At 37.4% G+C, this 23,338-nt stretch overlaps 1 long non-coding RNA gene across 1 annotated transcript in view; it reads left to right on the forward strand.

Annotated features, from left to right (window-relative positions):
- Positions 1-1,138: 1,138 nt before the first annotated feature.
- The window catches only part of LOC123602019, a 39,839-nt gene continuing 17,639 nt past the window's right edge, over positions 1,139-23,338 (forward strand). The window contains exon 1 of the long non-coding RNA XR_006714318.1: positions 1,139-1,239. This is a non-coding gene — a long non-coding RNA (uncharacterized LOC123602019). The remainder of the gene's footprint in view (positions 1,240-23,338) is intronic.

The following is a 23,338-nucleotide window of genomic DNA, read 5'->3' on the forward strand; positions in this document are numbered from 1 at the left end:
CCCTATTTTCCATGCCAAACTTGGTAATAAAAGTCCTATGTGCATATGACCAAAAGGAAATGTGTAAATTAGCAGAGAAACTCTGTGTTAAAACAGATTGAATCTGTGAATCCTTCAAATTTCTAAGAGGCATCAATTAGATAGAAGTTAAATTCCTGCATATTTCTTCAGCAAATTAAGTCACAGGTACAAACTTGCACTTAATTGATTCATTGCATTCCTAAATATTTATTGTGTACATACTGTGTGATGTGCATTGTTCTAGATCCTGAGTGTATGAAACAATCAAAACCTCTGCCTATCTGAAATCTATCCTCTAGTGGGTGGAACATGTAGTGAACAATTTTTTGTCTCCTTACTTGGTAATGGTGCTTAGTAGGCATGAAGAGCTTGTACCGACAAGATCTGGTTAGGAAAAGCAAACTTCAAATAATAGAGGCCATTACCATTATTTTTTTAAAGGTTGATGTCCCTAGTGTTCACTGAAGCCTTCCACCTCCAGTCTGACAACTCGGGAAACATATTATTTTCCCTTTTATTTTATTTTGAAATTATTTTATCATAAAAGCTTCCTCTATCGCAGTTATCCAAAAATTGTGATTCGTCAGTTAAGGAAGTATCTCAAAGAACAACATAGGAGGACCTCAAGAATCTTCCTGGTATAGCCTTATGGCAAATGCTGTCTCATTTTTCCATAAAGTACAGTCTCCCAGTAGTCAGTGAAGTTGAATTGACCCCAAAGTGGCATCAGACATTTGATGTAATGATTTGGAAGAGAAGAATTAGGAGGGTGGAATTACTGAGGCATAGCTTAACAATGGTAGTGATAAACCATATTGAACTGGTTAAAACATTTCAACTGCTGGAACAGCAAAACAAATGGTGCTTAAGAGCATAAGAGAAAATCAGAGTTTCTCTATAAGGTCATTCAGTTTCTTTTATAGTCTCTGTTTGCTTTCTTCCCATAAACTTATTTATATCTGTAGAGGAAGAAACAAATATGTTTATTTTTATTCAAGCTCTTTAAGCCCTTATGAGCTTGCCTAGAGCAGCTAAGTCAGTTCTATTTGTATGTCTGTGGTAAAGGTCTGATATATTTTCTCTGGCTGTATTTTTCTTTTACTGTGTTTCCCTGGAAAGATTCACTCTTTGAAGAATTTATCTCCCACTGATTGGTTCTCTGGCTGACTGCTGTTGCCTGCTCTGAAGTTGACCTCATGATTTGCAATGCATTCTGAGGTGAGTGAGTCACTTCATTGGCAAAAGTCATGCAACTGTGAAATCTCTGTGGTGGTTTCCCTGGCCATTTCTGCCAATTCAAAATTCCAGAGACACTACAATACTGACTTCAGTCATCACACCCAAAGAAAGGGAGGCTGGTCAGGGCTTCTGTATATGTTTATGCAGGAAGGTGGAAAGACTCTTGCAGAGACTGGTCCACTTGCAAATTTTCAAAGCAGCCTGACACTGCCCCTCCTTCTCTTTAGTATCCTGTGCATTTCTCAAAGAATGGACAGAGTAGAACTAGTCTTATCTCCATCTTGAAGACCCACTGACATTCTCTTGGGATCTAGGCATCACAAGTGGTCGGTCTTTCTCAACCTCTCTCTGTCTGTTTTTTAACACTCTGGAGAATAATGTAAATCCCCTGTCAGAGGAAGGCCAGCCCTTAAAAATCACTGCCATTGATCAGGAGCTCCTTGAGAGTTAGCATTGTTGAATTATATACATTGTTGAAGAATGGTTCAGGGCACTTAGTGGGTACTTAATATTTGTTGATGTACTGAATAAATGAGAAACAGTTGCTATGTTGCAGTTTTAAATGAGTACAGCTGTACAAAGTGTGCCAGATTTGAGCTAAAAGAATGTGGTTGGCATGCCGTTCACACTGGTGGTCTTGGTTTGGGATTTTGTGTCATCTGAAGGACAGTCTCTACTGAAGAAAAACTTTGTAGCAGAACTAGACTGCTGTTACAAGTGAGAATATCCTGCTTTGTCTAGACATTTTATATGTGGAAGGAGAGTGCTTCCTTTGCATGTCTGAGCTATAAAGCTCACTATCTCTGTCTCCAAACTGTTGTAAATGCTTTTAAGAGCATAGTAGGGAATGGTCCCAAAGAGAGCCAGGGCTATTTGTTTGGAAGCTGCAATAGGAGTTTTCCAAATAAACAACAGATTCACAAATTCTCTGTCCTTGAAAAGGTTCCCATTTCTGCTTTGAAGGGATGTATCAGTTCTAACCCATAAGAAACAAGAGATTTGTGAACAACAGCTTGGGAATAAAGGAAAAAAATGCTTTCCAATGCTGAAATGTATGAACAGTCTTCACTTTTGAGCTAGAGTGCCTCATGCTGAAATTCAGTAGCCACGCTGAAAATGGGTTGCATATGGGGATATATTTTTTCCAGAGCAATCTATTGCTTCCCCCAAAATGACTCCAGAAGTGACATAGGCTTCTGTTACTTCCTTTTTAAATGTCTTATCCTCTTTGTTCTGTGCTCAACTTCTAGCTCCGCTCCTCAAAACCAAGGTGTTAGTGCTATTATAAACCTACTAACTGCAGAGACAATTGGTGACATCCACCTTTGTGATGTGATAATCCTTTGATGACATGGGATGTTGCTGTTCAGGAAAGGGTCCCTGAGGGTGAAAGTGTAGTAGACTCAGGACATGGTAAGTAGTATGTCTCCAGATACCACTTACCAGAGCTTCATTATTAGAAAAGTTTGAAGCCTTGTCAATCTGTGCATCACTTGTAAAGTCAGGAACCATGAAGGCCAGTTGAAAATCTGTAATCTCCTTTTAGGAGGAAAGGCAGTTGATTAAGAAGTAGATCAACCCAACATTTTATTTGGGATGAATTTTGCTGTTGGCTTTTTTTTTTTTTTTTTTTTTTTTTTTTTTTTGGCACAGACAGCAGTGTCTTTTGGTCAACTCATAGCCCAAGTAGAAATTCACAGAATCATATTTTGCATTTTTGTTGAGGATTAATTTTCTGGCATATCTGTCATCTCTGACCAAGATTTGCTGCTGTCTTCCTCCCCAGATTCAACTCCATTTGGAAGCAGAGGTTTGATCTCCCTTTTATTAGGAAGATATTAAGTGATTTCTCAGCCACACAGAAAAGCTGTGCTGATTGCAGAAAATAGAAATGCTGACCCTAGTTTTTTTTTTCCTTTTTTCTTCTCAAGACAAAATGGTGCTTCTTGGATGCAGATTTCATTTTTGTGTCATAAGTGTTAGTACAATAGGTGTCCTCACTTATATTTGAGAGAAACTAATTTTCAGGCCAATGTTTAAAAGTACAACAGCCAGAGGTAGTTATAATTCTAGTCCTTCCAATATTGTAGAGGTAAATAATTAATCTTTTCTCCCTTTCCCCCTTCCCACACTCCTCTACTTATTGAACACTATGTATTAGATACTAATCAATGAGCTCTATACTAATTAATCCTTGCAACAATGCTTTGCTGTAGGTAGTGTAAATTTCTTTCTTTTTTTTTCACATAATAAAACTGAAGCATTGAGAACTTAAGAAAACTGTAAGGGGTTAAATAGCAGCAAATAATGATATCACGTAAGCAGTCTGATTTTGGAAACTATACTCTTAACTGGACACTATAGAAGTTCTTATAGATGTAGATTCATCAGATAAGGGATTTGCAAATATCATCTCCACCCCCTATCAGAATCTTTCAAACAGTAGTAGCTTTAAATTTTCAAAAAGTCCGAATTATCATTTTTTAATTGTATTTTGGTTTTTGGAATTCTATATATATATATATAACAAATCTTTCATCAATCCAAGGTCACAAAAGTTTTCTTCTATTTTTTCTAGAAGTTGTATAGTTTTAGGTTTGAAAGTTAGCTCTGTCACCCATTTTAAATTAATTAATTATATGTTGGAGGGACTCATCAAAATGTATTTTCATTTTTTAATATAGATATTGAGTTCTTCAAGCATGATTTGTTGAAAGGACTATTCTGTCTCCACAGAATTGCCTTTGCAGTGTGGTCAAAAGTCATTTGTCTGTGTATATAAATGAGTGTATTTCTGGATTCTCTGCTATGTTCCATTGATCTATTTGACTATTTTGGTGCCAATGCCACACTACTTTTTTTTCAACGTTTATTTACTTTTGGGACAGAGAGAGACAGAGCATGAACGGGGGAGGGGCAGAGAGAGAGGGAGACACAGAATCGGAAACAGGCTCCAGATTCTGAGCCATCAGCCCAGAGCCTGACGCGGGGCTCGAACTCACGGACCGTGAGATCGTGACCTGGCTGAAGTCGGACGCTCAACCGACTGCGCCACCCAGGCGCCCCACACACTACCTTTTTTTTATTGTAGCTTTATAGTAAGTCTTGAAGTCAGATTGTTTTAATCCTCCAATTTAGTTCTTTTTTTCTTTTTTTTTCAAAGTTGTTTTGACTACTCTAGATACTTTACATTTCCAAATGAATATTTCTAAGTGCCTGCTAGGGCTTTATGGATTCTATAGGTATTTGAGGAGAATTGACATTTGAACAAGATTGAGTACTTTATTTATTTTTTTTTTCAACGTTTATTTATTTTTGGGACAGAGAGAGACAGAGCATGAACGGGGGAGGGGCAGAGAGAGAGGGAGACACAGAATCTGAAACAGGCTCCAGGCTCTGAGTGGTCAGCACAGAGCTGGACGCGGGGCTCGAACTCACGGACCGCGTGATCATGACCTGAGCTGAAGTCAGATGCTTAAACGACTGCGCCACCCAGGCACCCCAAGATTGAGTACTTTAAATTATGAATAAGGTTTCTCTTATTTAGAACTTATAAAATTTCTCCCAGCAATGTTTTACAGCTTTAGTATTTAGGTCTTGTATACCTTTTGTCCAATTTATCCCTAAATAGCTTGATGTTCTTATGGATGATATCTTTAAAAAATTTTAATGTTACATGGTTCATTGCTAGCGTATAAAAATATGGTGGATTTTGATATTGATTTTGTATCTGTAAGCTCTCTTAAATTCACTTATTTGTTCCAGTGGCTTTTTATAGATTAGATTGGATTCTTTTACAAAGATGATCATGTCATACACAAATAAGTATAGATAACTTCAACACAACTTGACCTAATTGTCATTTATAGGATACTATATCCCAAAAAAGCATAAAACAAATGCTCTTAGAGCATACTTGAAACCTTTATCTAGAAAGACGTATTCTGGATGGGCCATAAAATAAGTCTAAATAAATATAAAAGTTGTTCAATCACAGTGTGCTATTTGACCACAGTGGAATTAAATTAGAAATAAAAAAAGCAAGTATTTCTCTAAAATTTGAAGATTTTTTTTGGTCATTATTTCTTCAAATATTTTGTCTTGTTTCTCTCACTTCTCCTTTGGGGACTCTAATTATATTACATTAGGCTGCTTGAAATTTTCCCAAGTTTACTGGTGATTTTGTCTTTTTTTTATGTCTTTATTTTATTTTGAGAGAGAAACAGAGTTCGAGTGGAGGGAGGGGCAGAGAGAGAGTGAGACACAGAATCTGAAGCAGTCTCCAGGCTCTGAGCTGTCAGCACAGAGCCCGACGTAGGGTTCGAACTCACAGACTGTGAGATCATGACCTGAGCTGAAGTCGGATGCTTAACCGACTGAGCCACCCAGGCACCCCGAGGTTTTCAATTCGTAAATTTTTTTCTATGTGTTTTTCAAATTGGATAGGTTATATTATCTTCAAGTTTACTACTTTTTTCTTCTGTAATGATTAATCTGCTATTAATCCTATCCAATGGATTTTTCTTTAAGGCATTATAGTATTCATCTGTAGAAGTTTGGGACTCTGTATTTTCCATATCCTTACTTAACTGTTTGAATATAAAAAATAAGCTATAATTACTGTTTTAATGTTTTTTTGTCCAATAATTCTATCATCTGTGTCAATTTTAGTTTGGTTTGGATCATTTAAAATCCGCTCCCCTTCATCATTGGTCATCTTATTTCTTCTTTCATTCCTGTTAATCTTTAATTGGGTGTTACATATTGTGAGTTTAATCTATTTAAGTGTTATATCTTTTTGTACTTTTAGATACCTCAAGCTTTGTTCTGACAGACAGTTAAGTTACTTGGAAATTTTTATTTTAGTTCAGTTTTTGGTCTTGTTAGGTACGAATGAGGCAGCATTGAATCTAGGGCTAATTATCCTACACTACAGAGGCAAGACCCTTGTAAATACTCTTAACTACACTTGTGGAGAAGCCACTTTCCTCAATGTTATGTAAGTATCAAATACTATTCCTTTTAATCCTTTTGGATGATTGTTTTTCCAGAGTTGATGCACCATCATTACTCCACCGAATACCCAAGTGGAGCTTTTTATAGATCTCCAGTGCTCTGCATACAGCTATCTCCTCTCTGATACTGTGTTCTGTGATTCTAGCCATCTTGGTCTCTATGGACTTTCAGCAATATCCATTTACATAAGAGATCCCAGGCTCATAACTGTACCATAGCCTGGAAATTCACTCAAGATACTGAGCTGGGCTCATCTTGCTTGTTTCCCATGTCTCAGGGATCACTAACCTATGCTGCCTGGTATCCAGTGTCTTGAAAACCATTGTTTCAAACATTTTGTCTTGTTTCTTTGAATGTTTCAGGAAGAAGAGTAAATCCAGAAATAAAGAAATTAATTTGATTTTAGAAAATAACAAGAGTGTGCATTTCTTACTGTATGCATTCATCAATATCAGAGCTACTGCATAAGGAAAAGATCTCTTTTGAATTTTATTTCCTTGAGCCTACAACCTTTATATCTGTGTACATTTATTCTTCCAAAAGAGCTGGTTTGTTGCTTTCTGCTTTGAAATCTAAAACATTCATTATCTCTTAAAGGAACTGACAAGTCTTATTCACCTATTAGTAAATAGTTAAATTAGTGTCTTTCAAACTTGCTTAGATAGTTAACCACCACCTTAGCTTTTTGTGGAATGTAATCAAAGACAAATACATTTCATTTCATTTCATTTTATACACTACAGAATTTTTTTTACTTGCGAAAATATAATCATTACATGTACACACGTTCCACATCTCAAGTAATAACACTAATTTAATCATCCATTTTTCTATTCAACATGTGCTTATTGATTACGTATTGTGGTACATGCATGATCTTGGATATAATCTTCATTACTGTTCATAATTATTGTTAACAATCTATTTAGGTCAATCAAAATCTGAGCTGAGACATCTATTATAATGATTATTTAATAATAGAATTGTGCCTGTGAAGCTCTTTGGTACCTTTAGATACAAGGCAATCTAACCTGAATTCTACTCTGAGATATTTATAGTGTTGAAATCTTAAGGAATGATAAGAAAACTCTAGAATATCAACACTGAAGCTCATTACTTCCAAGAATATTGTTGAAAAAAAATATCAACATTAAGAGTCATTGATTATATTTAAAATCATATTTTTAGCTGTATGATATTTTGTAGTAAAATATTTAGTGTGTGGATATTAATTATATCAGCTATCATGCAAATTGAGAAAAATCCTATAGTTTTTCTAAAATTTTCTAAAAGTGATCATCACTTTAGTCGTTGTCTTCTTCTCTTCCTCCTTCTCCTCTTATTTCTCCTCCCTCCTCCTCCTCCTTCTCTTCTTCTTCTTCTTCTTCTTCTTCTTCTTCAAGTAATGGATACTCTAGTTCAAAGAACACCCACAATTGGAAATGGAAGTTGATAAATTTTTTTTTAATGTTTTAAATGTTCTTTAAATTTATTTTTGAGAGAGACAGAACGCAAGTGGGAGAGGGGCAGAGAGAGAGGGAGACACAGAATCCAAAGCAGGCTCCAGGCTCTGAGCTGTAAGTACAGAGCCTGACACGGGGCTTGAACCCATGAACAATGAGATCATGAACTGAGCCAAAGTCCAATGCTTAAATGACTGAGCCACCCAGGTGCCCTGATAAAATCTTTTGAAGGTCATTTTGGCAATCTGAATCATGAATGTCTTAAACATACTCATATCTTTTGATAGTATCTTAAAAAATTGTCAATGAGTTTACAGAGTTGACCTTTATGAATATTCAACACAAAGCTTCTTATAATAAGAAAAATTAGAAACAACTTAAACATTGAAAAAATGGATTTAAAAATAAATTGTGATACATAGAAATAAAAGGCACAACATAAGGACCACAGTCAATGATATTATAATAGTGATGTAACAGGACAAGTCGTAGCTAACTTGTGGTGAGCATAGCATAATATATAAATTTGTCAAGTGACTAAGTTTTATGCCTGAAACTAACATAACATTGGGGGTCACCTATATTCAAATAAGAAATAACAGATTGTGATACAATAATATAAGGAAATACCCTACAATTATTTTAAAAGATACTTTTCAAAATAAAGATTATCATATTAGCTTGAGTAAAAAAAATTTCACATTCCAGACTGTATGCATTATATGACCCCTTTGTACATGTGTTTGTGTGTGTTTGCATTTGTGTGAGTGTTGTATGAAGCAACACATGTATATAGAGACCCAAGGATGCATATGGCAAATACTAGCAGTTTTTTTTTTTAATTTAGGTTCGGTTTTTGATGATTTTTATTTCTTTTCTTTTTCTTTGTTTATATCATAATATTGTAATAGTGTTAGGCTTCCTGACTTGCAAGGTTACCTTGAAACATTCTCATGTCACCTCTGTGACTGGGAACTGAAAATAAGAACACACAGGAAAGCAGGGAGGAAAGGAAGGTCTTCTCAGCTGAACCATGGATGGTAGAGCCAACATCATAGCCATGCCTCCTCATCAATCAAATATTAGTCCTGACACAGCCCTGCTGTAACATCCACTAACCTAAAAGATTAAACCAACAGTTGTTCAATGCCTGCTCTGGGTCATTGATCCTGACTTTTCACCTCTACCTAGGCCCCTATGGCTTCAGCTTTTCCCTCGATTTTTTTCTTCCTCTTCTCTTGCTCTCATGTCTCTGCTTTGACTCCTCTTACTACCACCTAGCAGATGCTTTTTTTTTTTTTTTTTTTTACCTATAAACATCATACTTTCAAAGAGGTAGGATCTGATGGGCTTTATTAACCATTATCCTAAATAGAGGGCCCCGTTAGACTGGTATATCAGGCTCAGTCACCTCACTGGTTGGGACCTTTGGGTTAGACATCCTTCCCTGTTCCAATCAGCCATGGCCATTGACATGTGCCACAGAGCATAGGAGCTCTGTGGGGAAGGTTCCTTTTATTACATAGTAGCCACTTAGAGGCTTCTCTGAAAACCTCATTATAGGCTTCTCAGTGTAGTGATTAAAAATAAATAAATAAAAACAAGGAAAGGGGCAGCCCATTACATAGTTCCAGAGAGTTCTCATGATGAGAATGTTTTTCTTTATGTTGAGCTGAAATCTGCCTCTATATATCTTCTGCCCCCTCTTTTGTTTTTCTCATATTTCACTCTAACTGTTCTTTCCAAACTTTTGAGAAGAAATATTTATTGCTCAAATGACAAAGTTTCTAACCTCTCATTAATTGAATACTCTGTTCTGTGGCAGGGGCAGGGTCCAGTTTATCCATATGCCATTAAAATGTGACTTCCAGAAATAAACACCATAGACAGATGTGATCTATTTACCTGTAATTGCAGATGATGTAAGACTTTCCAGCAGCCAAGTCAGACTCCTGGTTTCTATCAAAATGTTCTATAACCAGGTTTCTCTCATTTGACACTCACACAATGGATTTATTGTCCTGTGGATGCATGAATTTGCATCTTTTAGATTTCACCTACTGTATCTTCAAAAAGTGTTGTACAGTTTACAAGCACTTTCAGACATTATCTCATTTAATCCTCCTAACATGTTGATATTGGCTCAAAGCTCCTGCTTGGTTCTATAGGATCATTTCCAGTTGCCAATCTTTCCTATGTTCACTGTGAACACTGATCTTTTCCACGTAACAACTGAGGTAAGTGGAATACATTGCCCCTTATAGCATTACAGAGAAACTGTGTGGAGCTATGAACTAGGAAAGGCAGGATGTACAGTGTTTGGGGGCATAATCGTTGCAAGGATAAACATCATTATGTAACTGGGAGAAGACAGAGTAGGAATCAATAAAACAATATGTTCTCCTGAATGTTCACAAATATGCTCTTCTCTTAGTTTCAAGAGAAGCAGTCAAATGCAGGGATGGGACTTTCCTCAGACGTTTATAAAGTCATGAGTCAGATACAATACATGGCATTTGACTAAACTCTTGTACTTCTTTGTTTACCTGTGTCCTAGTCTTTCCAAGTTCTGTCATCACATCTTGATTCTTTCTTACCATGCAAATATGAAAGCTTTGTGGTTCAAGGTGGTGCTCTCCATTCAGTGGGCTGCTACCTGGTTGGCATGATTCGCTTGAGAGTCATTCTGTCCATAGCATTGCTCACTCAGTCATTATCATCTCTGCCTCATTCCATTGTCTCTACTCTCTATATAAGGAAAGTACTCTGTCTTGTTTGTTTCACTGACATATTTTCACTGTCTTAGATCATAGAGGAGATGCAGGATTTTTTTCCTCTTTATAATCATCCAAATGCTACCCAGCTATAGACTATAGTTACAGATCTATTATTTTATTAAAATAAATTGGTAAATATCCAGTTTTGAGCAAAGCATTCTCATGTTGACTGTCCTAATAGTTACAAAAATTTACCAAATTTGAATCAAGTAAGTCATGCGATGTCTATGATTCATTTTCTGTGTGTAAATGTCAAATAGGAACAGAAGCATAGCTGGATTCCAAAAATTTTTCCTAAACATTGAAAAAAAAATGATTTTTAATTTTTTTAAAATCGAGTATGGCTGGTAATCTTATGGAAGTTATTTGAAATCCCTCATAGCTCCTAATAATTTAAATGAGATTATGTGTTGGGTTAAGATAGTCTTATAGGTAGCTGTGAATGTCTGTGTGTATACATCCATGACACTGTGTCTTTGAGGGGGTGGTGTACATTGGAGAGACAGAGTATGAGGAGAAGCACTCCTACCAAATCTTCCCCTCCATTTGGTATTAGTTCAACACTATTAAATGTAAGCACAAACAAAAAATATCAAGAACTACTTGCTATTAGTTTCAAAACACTTGGGAAAATATGAGGGCATTCATATGAAAGCATTTTCTGACCAATCCTTTTTCTCCACAGTTGCCAGTTGGGTATGGCTTGCTTTTAGCATAAGTCATGAATGCATAACAAAGTATAGTTTTTAGAAGTTGGAAACAAGTCGCTGGTGAGTCTGCTGAAATGGGTCATTTTATAACTATTTCTACTGTCTGGAGCTGATAGAGATATTTTGTCCAACCACCCCATACTTACTTGCTTCATCACCTGTACTTCTTTTTACCTGAGTAGACCCTTGCCCTATGTACCAAGTAATAGTTATTATTTATCTCATTTATCCCACATCAGTAGTCTTTACAGTAGATATTTTTATGTCCATTTGAGCAATGGAATAAGACAACTTCCAAGAGCTGAATGTTTGCTATAGGTCATTCAGCCAGGAAGTGGTAGACACAAGATGACAGTTCTATTTGTCTACATACCCCATACTTGGCTGCACCTAGAATGCTTCTCCAGTATCTCTTGGATCCTTCCCTGTCCTCTTTACCCTGTGACTCATAAAGTAGATGACCTAATCTACGTGTTGCTTCTCAATAATTACTTTAACACAACACAGTATGTAATGATCGGTATTTCCAATAAAATTAAAGAGTTAATAGCAAAGCAGATGTCCCAACCCATCTTCTCCTGAGAACTTAGTGAATTGTATTCCAGAAGAAGCTCTCAAATAACTACTTAGCCTTCTTGTCACCTGTCTGCATGCACACAAGAGAGCAAATCCATACCTGTATCAAGTTTCTTAGTCCTATGTTAGAGAAAACACCTCTGCCTGGTGTTGAAACACATTTCACCTTCAGGTGCTTTATGCAAGAGCCCACATTTATGCATTTATTCAGATAATCAGCATTCAGAGAAGACCCACGAGGCCCTCCCCAGGGTTCTCTCTGAGGAGAACTGAGAACTGGTGGCTCTATATGAGTAGCTGTAGGTGTTTATCTAGTCTTCTTCAACAGTCTGAAGAGGATCTAGCTTCATTCAAAGCTTGGTGGTGCTGTTCCTGAATAATTAATGTCCATGCTATTTGAATTTAATTTGAAGCCATTATATTGTGCTGGTGACAAAACATTGAACAAGATTAGTATCCTGGACCTCCCTGAGTTTACCATGCTTTGGTAAATGGATATGAGGATACTTGTTGCTCTTTTTCTCCATCCAGGCCAGAGCTGAATGCCAACTTCAGCTCTGTATCCATTTGCCTTTTCAAGTTACATTATGTGAGAAAGGAAGTGTACAACCTAACCTCGTCTTAAACCTCTTCAGGATCATCTCTGCATCCTTGAGGTTAGTCATACCCTCTTTTATTCTCTAACCCAACAACTTCCTATTTTCATTAAAAAATAAGAATGAATAGAGCAATATTTAGAAAGAACATCTCTGGTTAGAAGATCTTATCAAATAGCACTGCCGGTTTGTCTACTTAAGGTTTTATCTTCTTGGGGCGCCTGGGTGGCTCAGTCAGTTAAGCGTCTGACTTCGGCTCAGGTCACCATTTCACGGTCCGTGAGTTCAAGCCCCGTGTCAGGCTCTGGGCTGATGGCTCAGAGCCTGGAGCCTGCTTCTGATTCTGTGTCTCCCTCTCTCTCTGCCCCTCCCCCATTCATGCTCTGTCTCTCTCTGTCTCAAAAATAAATAAACGTTAAAAAAAATTTAAAAAAAGGTTTTATCTTCTTAGAGGCTCTAATTCTAGAAAGTCTAATATTTGCTTCTATTTGCACTTTGATTTACACATTTTTTAAACAACTATTTATGGGGCTTGGGCTCTCCTTGAGGGACCATGCTGGCTACCAAGAATACCCACCTGAGAGCACCCATCACCACTGCAGCCTTTACCCAGAGGCTTTCTGAATGGAAGTCAGATTTTAAAATATCTCTTATTGTAAATGTTTCTTTTCTCCCCTTTACTTTGGTGCAGGTGAGATAATTTTTGCTTTTGTGATTTAATAAAAAGCTTTTAAATACCTCTACAGTTGAAACACTTTGTTTATAAACAAAGGGAAAATGGATTGAAGTAACTTACTATGTCCATCTGAAAACAATTTGTACTACTACTGGAATTTATTGAAAATGTAGATGAATCAAACAAGCTAGATTAGTTATTAGCAAAGTATAGGAGAAAAAATGGATAAAACAATGAAATTTGTCTTAAAACATGGATATAATTTGAAGATTCATAAAACAAAGCAAATCCTAGGGTGTTCTTCAAGTGAGGCCATTTGAAGGAAACTGACTCATCAATGAAATTCTTATAAGGGGATAAAATGATTATTCTAATTCCATTGGAAAATTAGATACTTACATAAGAAGGCCTACCTGAAAGATTTGCTTCCTTATTGTGAGATAACAGAAAATATATGTATTGGTCTCTGCTCTCCAGTTCCTGACATAAATCTTCTAAAGCTCTTGTAAATTCCTAAGAATAAGGAGCATCTCTTGTTTTAACATGTGATCTTTGACCTTGTCCCTAACAGAGAGCTCCTAAAACCCTTGTAAATTCCTAAATGATAAGAGCGCTAGGATAATCTTTTGTTCTAACCAGGTGATGCTGGATGGGCTGTTGGATGCAGACTGGTCATCAGAAAGACCAAGCCATGATTAGAACCTTGCAATTTTCAACTCTTCCCCTCACTTCCAGCTTCTGCACAGAGTGGAGAAGAGTTGGAAATGAAGTTAAGGAAGCCTCCATAAAATCCCAATAGTATGGGGTTCAGGAAGATTGTGAGTTAGTGAACATATCCATATACTGGCACACTGACATGCCCCTTCTCCACTGGAACAGAAGCCCCCATACTCGAAACCCTCCCAGACCTTATGCTATGTATCTCTTCATCTCACTCTTTATCTGTCTCCTTTATCATATCTTCTGGTCCTTTGATTTTGGAATGTTTTTCATTGCCACAGACTTTTATAAATGCTGGGTATTTTCATTTCCTAAAGTTGCTGTAATGAAGACCCACCAACTAGGTGGCTTAAAACTATAGAAATACATTGTCTCATAATTCTGGATATTATAAGTGTAAAGTCAAGGTGCTGTCAGGGCTATGCTATTCCTAGTTCCTTCCTTCTGGCAGCACCAGATGACCCTTGGCTGGTAGCAGGATGACTTCACTCACTGGGTCAGTCTTCATGTAGCCATCTTCTCTTTCTGTGACTTTTACTCTTTTTATAAGGACACCAGTCATATTGGGTTAAGGACCCAATCTACTATGGCCTCAATTTAATTAATTACATTGGCAATGACCATATTTCCAAGTTAAGATTACATTCTGAAGGAATGGGGGCTGGGACTTCAACACATCTTTTGGGGAGACACAGGTCAACCCTAACACTAGTTCTTGTGCTAGGAATACACAGTTTTCTCTTATTTCCCTATGCACTCCTACTTACTTCTACACACATTTTAGATTTCAGATGAACAGTTCTCTGGCTTTCTTGAGTACTATCCTTCAGTTTTTGTACTTTAAAAGGACCATATGCTTCTCTTCATTGAACTTTTAGATTCTGTGTGATGAGTCCACATGTGCTACCTTGATACTGTGAAGAATGTCTGTGAACTCCATTGGACTGCACTCCATGAAGGCAAAAACAATTCCTGTTTGGTTCATTAGTACCACCTTAGCTGTAAGCCTTATACTTAGTAGTGTTTAATGAAGACTTGTCCTATGAATGAATAAATCAATCATGATTTTGATGAATTATTTTACAGCACAAATGGCTTAAGGACAAAACAGAATCTTTATAAAGATCTTTACAAAGCCTAGAAGAGGCCTAATAGAAAATGTGTGTTCAGTAACAAATTTCTGAGTAAGTAGTTGTTTTCATTCCTACTCTTTTGTTGTTTTTATCCTGAAAAGAAATCAGGAAGACAATTACCAGGCAAAACAGAGATATGTAGTTGTTTATTAAATATATAAAATACTTAATTCATTTTTTCTATTTGAGTTTCTTTTTTTGACAGAGGTGTAACTAACATAACATTATATTAGTTTCAAATGTACAACAGAATGATTCAATTTTTGTATATACTGCAAAATTTATATATGTTGCAAAATGAGTTTCTTAGATCCAGATTTGTCACCAAAAGACCATGTCTCACCTGTGTTTGAATAACAAGAGTAAAAGTTGATTCACTTTTGAACACATATAGGAAAAGTTATCCCCAACAAGTTAGTTTAAACATGTTTACTGAGCTTTATACTATTCTCAATACTAAAATAGACTTTAAATATTTTTAATGTAGTCTGATTCTTTAATATGCTCCAGAGCAGTTGATTTCAAATATGTTTAATAGATACTTGCTAGCTTCCTACTATTTGTGATAACATGCTATTGCATGTTTAATAATTTGATAGGTGAGTAGAGAATCCCACTTTTTTTTCCTTTTGTAAACCCTTTGCTCTTACACTACTACCACACTCCCAACACTTCTGACACCAGATGTGTGCATTTCCCCACACCAAGCAATTCTGTGACATCAGCTGGGTATCATACAATTTAATTCAATTCTGACACTATCTACCTAGAAATAGCATTTGATCCCACAGATTAAGAGCTCAGTCCCAGAACACAGCTCCCCACTCCAGATGCCAATCACACTTAATAGGTCCCAGGTTGTCCACAACTTCTGTCCAATTAGGCTATAAAATAGAGGCTACCATGACCTCCTCCTCAGATTTGGTTAATTTCCTGGAGTGGCTCCCAGAACTTGAAGAAACTCTTACTTATGTTTACCAGTTTATTAACGGATATGAATATCCAGGTTGGATAATACTATGTGGGAGAGATAGGGTTGCTGGATATAATACCAGAACTAGTTTGAATTTCAGATAGACAACAAATACTTTTTTTTGGTATAAGTATGCCTCATCTAAAAATCTGCTAAAATTGTTTCCTGAAATTCAAATTTATTTGAGCACCCTATGTAGTTTTACTGGCTAAATTTTACAACCCATGACTCATGGTAGAAGGTGATGGGAAGGAGGAATGGAGAGGCTACTCCATGGCAGATTGAGTTTATAGGGACGTGGAAGTGGTGACAGCAGTTATAGACATCCCTGCAGCAATTTAGCTATGAAAGGTATAAGACGGATGCTGCAGGAGCTGGGGTAGAAATGGAGGAATGAAGGGTTGAGTGAGGATACATTTTTTTTCATATTTCTGTTTTTGAAATGGGAGAGATTTGTGTATACTTAATAGATGTCTTAGTCCATGCCATCCTCTGACCTAAGTACCTCTCAAAGGCCCCACATCTTCATCCCATCACATTTGGCATTAGGATTTCACCATAGGAATTTTGTGGGGCACTTGGACATTCAGACCACAGCAACAACCAACTGATAGAATCCAGTTGAGAGTTTGATTACACAAAGGGAAAAAAGGATAACAAATATTTATAGCTCATGAGAAGATAAAAAATGGTGGATCCAAAGAGGTTAATCTTAGGTAATAGAAGAGGAATATCCTTTAACAAAAAAAGAGGAGGATAGGGAGGGTTCAGTGTGGGTTATTTGATATAGGTAATATTAGAGAAATAATTGGTGTTTGGGAATTCACATCAGGTAATCCCTATCTTCTGTTTAAGAGGCAAGTTTATAAGCTAAAAACCAAGAGGATCAAGACTGTTTTAGGAGATTGAAGGGAGAGGAGAAGGTTTAATTTGTCATTGTGGATTGGATTGAGAAACTGAAGGCAATGTCCAACAGTATTAGTGCGCCATTTGACTTTTAATCTCAACAATTTCACAGTAACATAAGTGCTCTTTTTGCTCAATGGAAAAAGTTCACATGGAGGCTTAGAGAAGGAACTAATTCATTAGGGTAGGAGGGAAGAGAGTCCAGGCAGGTATGAATGAGGAGGAAGCAACTCTTCTGATCTTACCTTGAGAGATCCATAGGACTCTGTTGTATGTAGAAGGTGGGGTGGGAATATCTTGCTTAGTGTGCATAGAGGAAGGTAGGATTGAAAAAGGTCTGTTATTTACCCCTCATTAAGTCTATAATAAGCTTAAATTTTTGCTTTGAGGGAGAAAAGAGATAGCAAACACTCCAGGAACTCATAGGTGGGAAAAATCTTCAAAGTTTGGGATAGGTGGAAAGACTTCTGAGAAGAGAGGTAGACTTGAAAAGAAGGACTAAGCCTTCTTAAGTGGAAACATGGTAGAAAAGGTGGCTTAAGAAAAGATGTGATGCCTGGAAAACCTGGTTTTAACTCCCAGATTTTCTTTTGAGATGCCTCAGTAATTTTTTTAAATTGGACTTTATGTGTCTACAGAATTCCAATTTTCGTGTAATCTTCCTGCTCATGTAGATATTTGATACTAGTAATCTTATTACACAGGCTACTGTATTTATGTTTCAGTCCTGCACTTTGCCAGGGACTTTCTTGCCCTTGAATGTGGAAGATATTCTATTCATCTAGAAAGTATGTATGGAATGTAATGTAGCCAGTTAGTGCCATGAGCCGTCAATATCAGAGATGTGGGATTAAATGCCAAGAGGATAATCATGACCCCATGGGACAGTTTAGGGGCAGAAGTGAGCAGTGTGTTTGGTGGCATCAGGATGGCACAATGGGAGGGCTGAGACTCATCTCTGGTCTCAGCTACAAATCTGTCTCCAGGATTTTGTTAAGTTATTTTCAGGATTCCATTAACCCAAACTTACAGTTTCATGTTTTTCATAGCAAAACTCTTACATGTATAAAATGTGTGTAATTGATGATATGTGCCTCTCTAGGGTCAATTGGTCATGTTTAAGGATTTTTCAGAATATGGGAAACGCTCTGTTTTGTTTTGTTTTGTTTTGTTTTTACATTTTCCTTGGTTAATAGTTTCACAAGAACAATCAGAATACTTTTTAAAAACATAATGCTAAATTAATAATTTAGAAGACTCCTTTATTCTGAGACTATGATTGTCCTACTTGTTTTGCTGTTAAATATCCTTATTTTATGAAATAATGGTAGTTAGGTCATGGTAGGTTTTAGAAATTTTGTTTTTAATGGTTGTTCTGAGCAGGAATTGTTTTCACTGTTATTGGATCTATGAACTTGGGAAGTCTGGGAAAGTCCAATTGTGACCGTGTTACAGAGAATTGCATCTTGTTCCCACTGGACACAGGTCAAGGCTGTTTCAGACTATCATCACACATTACAGTGAGGGTCAGTGTGTGGTTATTCTGCACCTGGCTCTGGCTTGGGGAAAACTGCCTTTCTGTTTGTGATTTGGATGCATGACCATCCAGATTAATAAAATCCAGTCAAAAGCAACTAAGTCTATTGCTGGCAAGAGTCATAAGTCCTTCCTTGGAGAAGGCTGGGTGCCAGATGTAAAGCCAAAACATGTGTTCACCTCGTCCTTCAGGGAAACAAAACAAAACAATAACAACTGCCTATGACCACTCAGCATCAATAGCTCTGCCAGACACATTATATCTCACTTTTCCATTCTCAGGAAATCACTGGTAAGATTTCTATCAGCGTAACCAGCTCCTTCCTCACATGGGCATAGATACTGTTTTGGGCTTTTCTTAATTGAAATGGCAGGAGTCCTAGGCACTGACCCAGCGGTGTTCCTCTGTAAGATCTGAGGCAGAGATCTTGGTTTCCTCCACTGTTGGCCACTTGATCTTTAAAAGTGAGTGGGAAAACTTAGCAATCCCTCCTAGAATGAGGACATGAAGCCAAATGCTCAAGATACATATAACAAAATCAGATTGAAATAATCTGGCTGAAATTGATGGATAATAAGAAGTCTTTCATTATAACTAGGGTTAAAGGAATCTGATTCTCATCAGTATGAATGAATTACTTTTGTGTTACTCTAACTCATGGCTATGGTATAGGTGGATTATAACATGGAGTGAAGGAGGATGGGATGGGGCCTTCACTGTTGGTCAGGGAGATAAGCAAGTACATAAAAATGGGCTTTGTCTTGATTACCATCTCTACATGGCTCCTGGTCTTATTTTTACCCTTCTCCTTTTAATATCTTTTCATCATCGCCTTAACAACTGTCATGTTGATACATCAACATACCTCCTTTAAAAATATTATTGAAGATTATGCTGAGGAAGAGCCTTATTATAGTTCTGGAATGGATCTTGTTATAGTTCCTATTTTTTTTTTTTAAATGCTTACTTATTTATTTGTTTTTGAGAGAGAGAAAGAGAGAGAGAGAGAGAGAGGGAGAGAGAGAGAGTACATGAGCAGGGTAGGGGCAGAAAGAGAGGGAGAGATAGAGAATCCAAACCAGGCTCCGCAATGTCAGGGTAGAGCCTGACATGGGGCTCAAACTGATAAAGCACAAGATCATGTCCAGAGCAGAAGCTGGAGGCTTAACTGACTGAGCTGCCCAGGTGCCCACCTTCCTAATTTTTTTTAAACCATCTTTTTTCTCTCTCTCTCTTTTTTAATGACTAGATTCTGACTCAATCCATAACCTTTTAAAAATATTCCCTGGGGCACCTGAGTGGCTCAGTTGGTTGAGCATTTGTCTCTTGATTAAGCTCAGGTAATGATCACAGGGTTGAGAGATCGAGCCCTGAGTTGGGCTCTGTGCTGAGCATGAAGCCTGCTTAAGATTCCTCCCTCCATCTCTGTTTGCTTCTCTCCCCCACTAATGTGCATTATCTCTAAAATAAAGAAAAAATCCTCTTTCCTGAAGAAATAGAAAGAATCATTCCTTCTTTCAGGATTTTCTATTGCCTGAAAATGTCTTTGAGATAAGAAGCACCTTCACAATTATTTAATCATCATCAGTTAGTGAATTACCAATTAACTGTTTGTTTGTTTTTTTTAGTAATAATTAACCAACATGTATTTGGTATTTCCTATAGGCTAAACATGGTATTAAACCTGCCTTCATGCATATTGTCAGTTGATAGGGACATTGCCTGCCTAAAATATGACAGGCGGTATGGATGAAATAAATTTACAGATGATGAAATGCAGGAGTTGTGTAGTTAGACACATGAGATTTGAATCACTCACTTGTTAGCTTGGTGAATTTAATCTTTCCTAGCTGTGATTTTCCTTTATGTAAATTAAGGAAAGTATGACCTATGTTGGAAGGTTGCGGTGAGAATCTGAGAGCATTTATGGAGTTCTTGGCACATGGTAAGGCTCAAAAACCTGGGATCTCTAGTTACCATTGGAAGTAAGAGCAGGAGAAGTGGTATAGGAAGAGTTCACTGAGCATGAAGGTAAAGAAAGAAGTTGAAAGAAGTTGTGTGAAGCCAGACATTGAGTGAAGAATATTTCCATGAGAGTAAAAGAGGAGGGAAGGCACAGTGAAAAGAGGAGTATATATAGAAGGTTGGGGTGGGGGACTATTGTTTGTTGGAAGCCAGTTCTGAGTCAGGCACTATGCAAAGGACTTTATGCATAGTATCTTATTTAATCTTCACTGCAAATCAACAACAGGAGAAGTAAGAGCTCCATTTTTCCAAGTGAGAAGTTAATGCTGAGGAACTTAAAATTAAGTTTCCCAAGATGACCCAGGTAGTAAAAGGTGGCTTCTGGATTCAGACCCACTCGTTCAGGTTCCCAAATTCATGTGCTTTCCCCTGAGGCAAGACAGTGCTGTGGTCATTAATATGAATGGTGGTGCCTCATGTTTAGCACATTCAGCTAATTCTAGTTTGGGTCCTAAAAGCGTAGGTCTAGGGATGCTGTTGCAGTGGTGGTGGTGTAGGGGTGTACTTGAGAGATGGAGCTCAGCTTGTCCCAAATGTATTCCAGCTGAAAGCTCTTCTAGCCACTATCAATCTTCAGGAGAAAGTGCCTGGAGCAAAAGTCACACTGACGTTCCTCTCTGCAGGGGTCTGTTTCTTCTTGATCCATAGCACTCTGGAGTCTGTAGGCAAACTTGGAATGAGCATGTTAACTTTTATGCCTATCACTTATGCCTGGATTCCATAACAGAAAATGGTGGGTTCCACACTGGAGCAAATGAGGTCTAACAGAAAATGAAAGATCTTTGTCAATGGAGGAGGAAGCACATATTTATCTAGCATTGTACACTTCATGGGATTCATCTGTGACATATCTAGTTTCATTGGATCCTCATTATAAACTTCTGAGGTGGACATTATCATGGTTTGTGCAGATATCAAACAGACTTTCTCCAGGTCACACAAACAAGAAGTTTCAGAACTAAGATTTATACTCAGGATGATTTAGTACCAAAAAGTCAACAGTCACAAAAATACAAGGATTTGAATAAAATATGCATGTGCTGAAAAAACACAAGTAATTTGAATAAATTACAATAAACTGTATGATCCTCTTGTATTTCCTTTTTTGGTGCTCCTGCATTAGAGAAAAAAATCACAAAAGATTTTTTTCAAATTTTCTTATTTTCATCTCAAAAAACAAAACTTCTCATCGAGATAGGTGATGTTTTGGGGCAACTGGGTGGCTCAGTGGGTTAAGCGTCTGACTCTTGATCTAGGCTCAGGTCATAATCTCACAGTTTGTGAGATTGAACCCAGCATTGGACTCCATGCTGACTGCTGCACAGGCTGCTTGGGATTCTCTCTCTTTCCCTCTCTCTCTGCCCCTCTCCTGCTTGCATTCTCTTGCTCACTCTCTCTCTCTCAAATAAATAAGCATTAAACAAAAGATAGGTGATGTTTTATATATTGGATTTGGTCTCTTATATTGGCACAAATGATGTCTGTTGACCATTAGCAAACTATGCCTGTGAATGAGCCATGCCCTACAAAGGCTCCAAAACTTCTTGGAATAGAAGAGATAGAAACCACCCTGTCTTCTAAGTCTAAGAAAACTCAGATGGATCTGCAGGTTCAAGGGTGTGAAGGTGATCTGTGTCTTTTGTGAGCCTTGAGCTGCCTTGTATAGCTGTTCAAAAATAGAGTTGTTAAAACTTATATATGGCAATTCTACTCTTGTAGATGCTACTGTAACTACTTCAACATAGTATATTGTCATGTTGCCTATAATTTACTTTGAAGTACTTCAGCATTAACATTGGGATGTCTGTAGTGGTTAGTTTCTATTTCCTGCAGTTGCTGGTGGTCCTAGTTGGAGATACATATTCCATATTCCATGGTGTGTTAGTTTCCTAATGTTGTCATAATGAGTTAATTATTTCATGCTCAGGAATCTTATACCATTGGAAATTTTCAGTAACAAAATGGATTTGACAAAACTTGAACTCTTCACCTGGGACTTTCCCGTGTCCCTTGCCATTGCCAAGAATGGCACATTAGCTCTAAGACTGATTCAGTGTCTCTGGAATTCCCTCCTTCATGCATTCCATGGGAGCCTCCAGTTGGTGGTATTTATGGTGCCAGGCATCTGTTGATTTCACTTGGATTTAATGAACCTTTGTTGTTTGACTGGGTTTTGTATTTCTGAGGGGATTATTAATCATAAATCACCAGCTCTGCTGAGCTGTATGTGTGGTTGTTGGGAGAGAGTTTAATTTATTGTTGCTACTGGAAATGTAATAAAAAAAAATCTTCCAAAGTACATGTCATCTGGATTTTCAGAAGCAATTATTTTGGAGAAGAAATGATCTGGGCGGTCCCCTCATGCTATTCTTGCTTCATGCATCTCAACAAACAAGCAAACATGCAAGCCGAATGATGGACCTGTGAAATTTCTCCTTGGTTGAAGTCCAGACTTTGACTTTCATAATATGTCCTTCAGTGAAGAAGTTGTGGCCATGGCAGACAGGAATCACAAAAGAAATGGAACAGTAGAGTAGAAGAGGAATAAACAACTAGCCCATGTGGATCTGTTTCTTTCTTCCTACCTAATCTCTTTCTGCTCGTTAATCCTGATGAAAACATGCTGGAGGGGTGAAATGCAAAGATGGAAAACTCCAGGAAGGAGACTCTTCCTGGAGAGAAGAGTACATATACAACCAAAACATGACATAGGCTAGTAAAGGTGATAGTTGCTTATTTGTGCCATGTAAGTCCTGAGTATGTGTGTGAATATGCTAATATGTGCTAGGCTCCCCAAGAGTAAATATACCCGGACTCAGGGATCATGTCATCTGGTCACTACTAGTGAGAAATCAATCACCACAATGCTTGTGTGGTTGGGGAGGAGGTGCAGGGAAATGTGAGCCCATAGAACAGTGGTGACAGCAAAGGTCATTTTAAGAGTTGAGGCTGTCAAATTAATTTACTAGT

The sequence above is a fragment of the Leopardus geoffroyi genome, chromosome A1, assembly GCF_018350155.1.
Source record: "Leopardus geoffroyi isolate Oge1 chromosome A1, O.geoffroyi_Oge1_pat1.0, whole genome shotgun sequence".
In the NCBI taxonomy this organism is placed as follows: domain Eukaryota; kingdom Metazoa; phylum Chordata; class Mammalia; order Carnivora; family Felidae; genus Leopardus; species Leopardus geoffroyi.